The sequence below is a fragment of the Otolemur garnettii genome, unplaced genomic scaffold (assembly GCF_000181295.1).
Source record: "Otolemur garnettii isolate 467f Iridium unplaced genomic scaffold, OtoGar3 scaffold00141, whole genome shotgun sequence".
In the NCBI taxonomy this organism is placed as follows: Eukaryota; Metazoa; Chordata; class Mammalia; order Primates; family Galagidae; genus Otolemur; species Otolemur garnettii.
In genome coordinates, this window is record NW_003852536.1 from 692,465 (window position 1) to 698,375 (window position 5,911).

The following is a 5,911-nucleotide window of genomic DNA, read 5'->3' on the forward strand; positions in this document are numbered from 1 at the left end:
AAAGATCTTCCTGCTAAGCATGAAAGCAGTACATGTGTGGCTGATCTCACTACTATATTCAGGATGCCTAAATCAACTGTTTGTACGATTTTGAAAAATAAAGAAGCCATCAAAGCAGCTGATGTGGCCCAAGGGTTACTATGCCGACCTCTAGGAGATCGAAAATATGGAACAGGAGGAAAAAACTCCTGTTAGTGTGAATTAGTGAAGAACAGCTGGCTGGTGATGTGAGTTCTGAGATGATGATTTGTGAGAAAGCCAAGGGCCTCCATGTGATTTAGTGAAAGGCCTGCTTGATACAAGTGCACAAAAGGAGGAGTTTTAAACCGGTAGGGACAGCCAGTTCTGGCTCCAGAACTTTAAGAACTGGGATCCATAATGGTATTATAGACGGAGAGGCTGCCAGTATTAATTCTGAAGCTGCAGAAAAGTCTGTAAAGGAATTTAAGGAGTTTGTGAACAGTGAGGGGCATGTTTGGAACCAAGTGTTCAATTGTGATGAAACAGACCTTTATATTTTTAATTTTGTTAATTTACATTTTAATTCAAATATTATTTGTTTATCTATATCTATATCTATCTATCTATCTATATATATATACATATATATATATTTTTTTTTTTTTGCAGTTTTTGGCCCAGGGCCAGATTTGAACAAGCCACCTCCAGCATATGGGGCCGGCACCCTCTCCTTGAGCCACAGGCGCCACCCTATTTGTTAATATTTTACCTTAAAATCTTTTACCTTAAAACTCATCCTAGAAAATCTGCTACCTACTCCGCTGACTGTCACTACAATCACCTTCAAAGTACTCCCCTTGAGGACCTACACACCAATGCCAGCTCCTAGTCCACCCTTCAAACAACTTAGGAACTCTTTTTCTGGAATGACCATCAAAGCTGTCATGCTACAGATCTGACAATTAACTTCGTGACCTGGCCACCATGTGCTTACATTGGCACCACTGTACAAACAATTCGGTAAGGTTCATAACCTGGGTATATCAGTGTCTCACAGCTGTATTCATGTTGATGTGTGGTAGTGTCTTGTTAAGTGACATTTATTGTTGTGTGTTTTATTGTACAACAACGTCTCAGATGGCCATGACAGAAAAAGAATTCCAAAATTGCTTTGAAGAGTGGACTACACACTGGCATCAGTACATTGCTTCCCAAGGGGAGTACTTGGAAGGTGACCATAATTAGATTTAGCAACGAGGTAGGTAGCACTAGGATGAGTTTGCAAACTTGACTGACCTCATACTTTCTCTGAAATGAGGGGGAGGGAGAATCATTTGGGAGAGGAGCAAAGAGGGGGACTTGAGGCCCACAGGCAGGCAAAGAAAAATGAGGGCGACCTATTCAGATAGAACCAGCTGGGTGTGGCAGTGAGGTCAGCGTCTGGGAAGGGTCACCATGCTCCCTGGCTTGGGCAGCTGAATGATGGAGGTGACATTCACTGAGGCGGGAAATGCTGCAGCTCAGAAGGAAGAGAGTTTAGTCATGGCCAGACGATGGGGAAAACAATTCTGCAAAGTTCTCGAGCAGTCATATCTCACGCCTTCCAGCACCCTGCTTCACTCCAGAGCCCAGGAACATCACGGCAGCTGACCTGCAAAGAGAAGAGGCCAATAAAGCTGGGTTAATAGAAGCCATTAAAAACTCGGAGTTTGATTTGTTTGACAAGTATTTATGTCACCACTATATGTTAGCTACTACACTCAGGCCTGAGAAACAGACCTGGCTCTGCCTTGATGAGGTTACCAGGGCTTCTCCAGTTTTGTCTTGGGTGTGGGTTGGTCCTTTCCAGGGATCCTCCCATTCATGGGATCCTTGAGGTTTATGTGTGTTAACTCTCTATTGTTACAGCTCTCCAGGAAGGTGAGCAGGGGCATGCTAATAGGGAAATAAGAACCAGCAATGCCAATTTGCTCCATTAGCCAGGAATTGGAAATTCTAAGTCACATCCTTTCTGTCTTCCTCTTGCTCAATTAAAAAGCTTTTTATTATATACACATATGTGTGTATCTCTGTAGGGGTGTGGATAAATAGGTGTGTCCAGGGCCCAGCCCATCGTGAGTGTTATACAAGTGTCAGCTTGTCCATTTCCTTTCTCACCAGGAGCCTAGGGACAATCAGACCCACAAAATGTATGTGGGGATCTTACCGGAGGCACGTCACCTCCCCGGGCTATTTCCACATCTGGAATGGAGGGGGCTGGCCCTGCTCTGGGGTTCCAGCCCCTACCGTGTATGAGAATTGCCTAGGGAGCTTTGGAAACGAGGCAGACACAGCAGGTGTTGGATCCTTCTGCAGATTCTGATTCACAGGGTCTGCAGAGCCCTGGGCAAAACAGCCCATCCAGCCCTCCAGACACAGTGAGGCTGAGGACAGAGTTGTGGGGTGAGGGATCAAGATCTGTTGTGGGCCTTCCAAACTCGAGGAGGCCCAATGAGTAGTCAAATACCTAAGAGAGAGAACAGGAGTGAGTGAACAGGAAGCACCAGCTTGCTCCTCTGGGAGTCTGAGGACACGTCAGAGCCGCCCCTGAGGATGGTCCTGGGACCTGCTCTCTCCAGGAGCCCGGGACATGTCAGCCCCTCCTGTCTGGGTAAAAGGCTCTGCACTGGGGCTCCCCCTTGCTTGAAGCCTTAGTAAAGTAGAGACAGTAATCACCCCAAAGGGCTTCTAAGGAATATTTCTGCTCCCTGACTGCTGACCACTCCCGGGGCTGGGAGCCGGGGGCTTCCTTCAGCATCCTAAAGAGACAGGTGAGTACCTTTCAGACTCTTCCTGGCATCCTGGGCTCACTGCCCTCCCAGAGCCTGCTTCCCAGGGCTGGTCTTTTGCATGACCCTCAGGAACCTCTGGGCATCCAGAGCCCCCTGTGCTGACCCTTCAATGCCACAGCTGCTTATGGCTGCATCTGAGCAGGGAGGGTGCAGCTATGCCACAGGCTCTCAGGCTAGCAGGCTCCTCTGGACCTTAGGGAGGATCCAGGAGCACGAATGAGCAGGAAAACCCCACACTGGCTCTTCAGATGATGCAGTAATACAGGCAACCTGAGGAGGCCTGTGCCAAGGACTCAGAAGAGAGGCTACTGCGTCCTGAACCCCGCGAGTGGTTGTTGGGAAGGGAGTCCACTTATGTTTCCCAGGAAACAGGGAATCACTGTGGGGATATTTCATGGGAATCTAAGCACAGGGAGATCAGCTTCAAAAGAGCAGAAATCCATGCAGACTGCGCTGATTCTCTGTCTTTCCCAAATCTCTCTCTGTGTCTATCGTCTCACTCTCTCCCACTCCAGCTCTTATAATCGCTCTCCTGCCCATCTGCTCTGGTCTCTCTCTCCAGCAGCTTGTTTTATCCACACATCCTACTCTCCCTTAACTGATAGTACTATCTTTTGAAGCCTCCATTTCCTGATTCAGAGTGAATCACGACAGATATCAGATCGGCCCCTGTCAAGCCACAGCTCCAGCCAAGCCTCAGGTGAGAGGCCCCACCTGGTCCAACCCCCTGCATTCACTTAGGGGTTATGGGGCAGATCCCCTTAGGGGGCTGTGGTGTGGAAACAATGACTGGTAGCTCTACAGAGTCTCTGTACTCTGCCCCGTGTTGAGTGTTTGAGTGAGGCGGGAACCAAGGAAGACAAAACATCAGGTATTCAAAATTCCCATCAGGGACATTCTTATAAGGTGACCAAGTCTTCCGTGGTATTTTAAGCCAGGTTCCCAGTGTTTGCATTCTGCCTGGCAGAGGGTGCAGGCATATGGCCACCAGGAACTATGGTGATGTGTTAGTGGCCGGCCAATGGCGATACAGCACGTAGGACTATTACTGCTGCTCTCACCCTGAGCTCCGCAAGCCCCTGCTGCAACCTCCGCTGGGCAAGGCTGGCCCATCAACAGCTCCATCTGCAGCACCCCTGGAGTGCAACCCAGGCCCAGCTCACGGTCCAGGGAGGCTCCCAAGTGCTGTCTGAGTTGGATACCGTGATCTCTCTAAGGGAATCCTGGGAAGGACTGTGAAATGATTCCAGATTCCTGATTTTCTGCGGTGTGATGGGAACGTTCCTCTGAGCCTCTTCTGATACTATTGGCCACATTCTCTGGTCAGTTTTACTTCCTTGGGTAATTTTTGGCCGAAGTGGCTCAGAGGGGTCATGAGGCTGTGCTAACAAAGGCTCTCCAGGGGGCAGGGACTGAGCTGGCTCCTGCTTACACAAATAGAAAAACTGGGGAGGTCATTTGACTCTTACAAAATGCATAGTATCCCTCCAAGAAGACTGCTGATTTCCAACTAACCACTAAGGACTGAAGAATGCATTCCAAGCCGGCTTTAGCAATTGCCACAGAAATTGCCTAGTAACTGGTGGCAGCAGCTTGATTGTGAGAACACCACATTTGAATAGCTTGCTGAGTGATTGAAAGGAAGATGACCTTGAACTACTTTCGTTGTGATTTCAGGTGCCTTTAAGACAAAAGGCAGAGGGCAGGATGGCACAAGAAATGCAGTGAGGTCATCTGTGAGGGTAACAGCTTCCCATCAACTGACCAGGTCCCTCCTCAAGCAGCACAGGTCACTGGGCTCTATCTTCTTCTCAAGGAAAGGTCAGTGCAGCCGGGCAGGGCAGGCTATTGTTGGAAATTCCATAATATAAGGTAGAAACAGGCACAGGCTTTCGGGAGGTGGGCTCTTCCCCCATCACCTTCTGGGCATCTCAGAGGCTCTGGCCAGTCCCAACTGCTGCAACACCCCATCCCTCCAGGTCCCTGGACCATGGGGACCCATCTTAAGCCTTCCTTCACTCTAGCCTGGGCTGCATTAGAGGCCTGACACAGGATAGGGCCACCCTGACCTCCGTGACTCCCACTGGGATCAACTGAGCCACCAGGAGGCTGGACTTTCCCCCACCCCATTAGTTACTTGAGTTAAACCTGACAATGTAGATAAAGGCTGCAGGACATTCGAATGGAGCAGACTGACTACAATTTATCATTCCTCCACTGTGTTCTTGTGTTTTGAATTTTCACTATCAGTATCCTCGTGGTAAATGCTATGGGCACACAGTGTCTTCTCCTTAAGATAGAATCCCCAGGGTGGCACCTGTGGCTCAGTGAGTAGGGCGTCAGCCCCATATACCGAGGGTGGCAGGTTCAAACCTGGCCCCCATCAAACTGCAATACAAAGGAATAATAAATTAAAAAAAAAAAAGATAGAATCCCCAAAGTGAAAAAAAGGGGGCGAGGAATGTTGACGACTCTTGCCAAATGACTTTCGAAAGTATTCGTGGCACTTTACAATGTCACTATTAATGTAGGAGAGCACCAATTTTACCCTGGTTTCCTCTGGGTCTTATTATTTTCAAGATATTTTTCTAATGAATTAGTTAAAAATATATAGTTGGACCTCTCATCTGTAGAATCAACCAACTGTAGACTGAAAATACTGAGGAAAAAATATTAAAAACAATACAACTGGGCTGGACACAATGGCTCCCGCCTGTAATCCTAGCATTCTGGGAGGCCAACGCAGGTGGATTGCCTGAGCTCAGAAGTTCAAGACCAGTGGAAGCAAAGCAAAACCCTGTCTCTACAAAATAGAAAAAAAAAAAAAATTAGCAAGGCATAGGCCGAGACATGAGCATCGCCTGAGCCCCACAGTTTGAGGTTGCTGTGAGCTGTGATGCCACAGCACTCAACCCCAGGGCGACTAAGTGAGACTGTCACACATAGACCAAAAAAGCCAAGCCAACAAACAAAAAAATAGAACAATAAAAAATAACCCAATTTGGCTCGATGCCTGTGGCTCAATCGGCTAAGGCGCCAGTCACATACACCTAAGGTGGTGGGTTCGAATCCCCAGCCCGGGCCCGCCAAACAACAATGATGGCTGCAACCAAAAAATG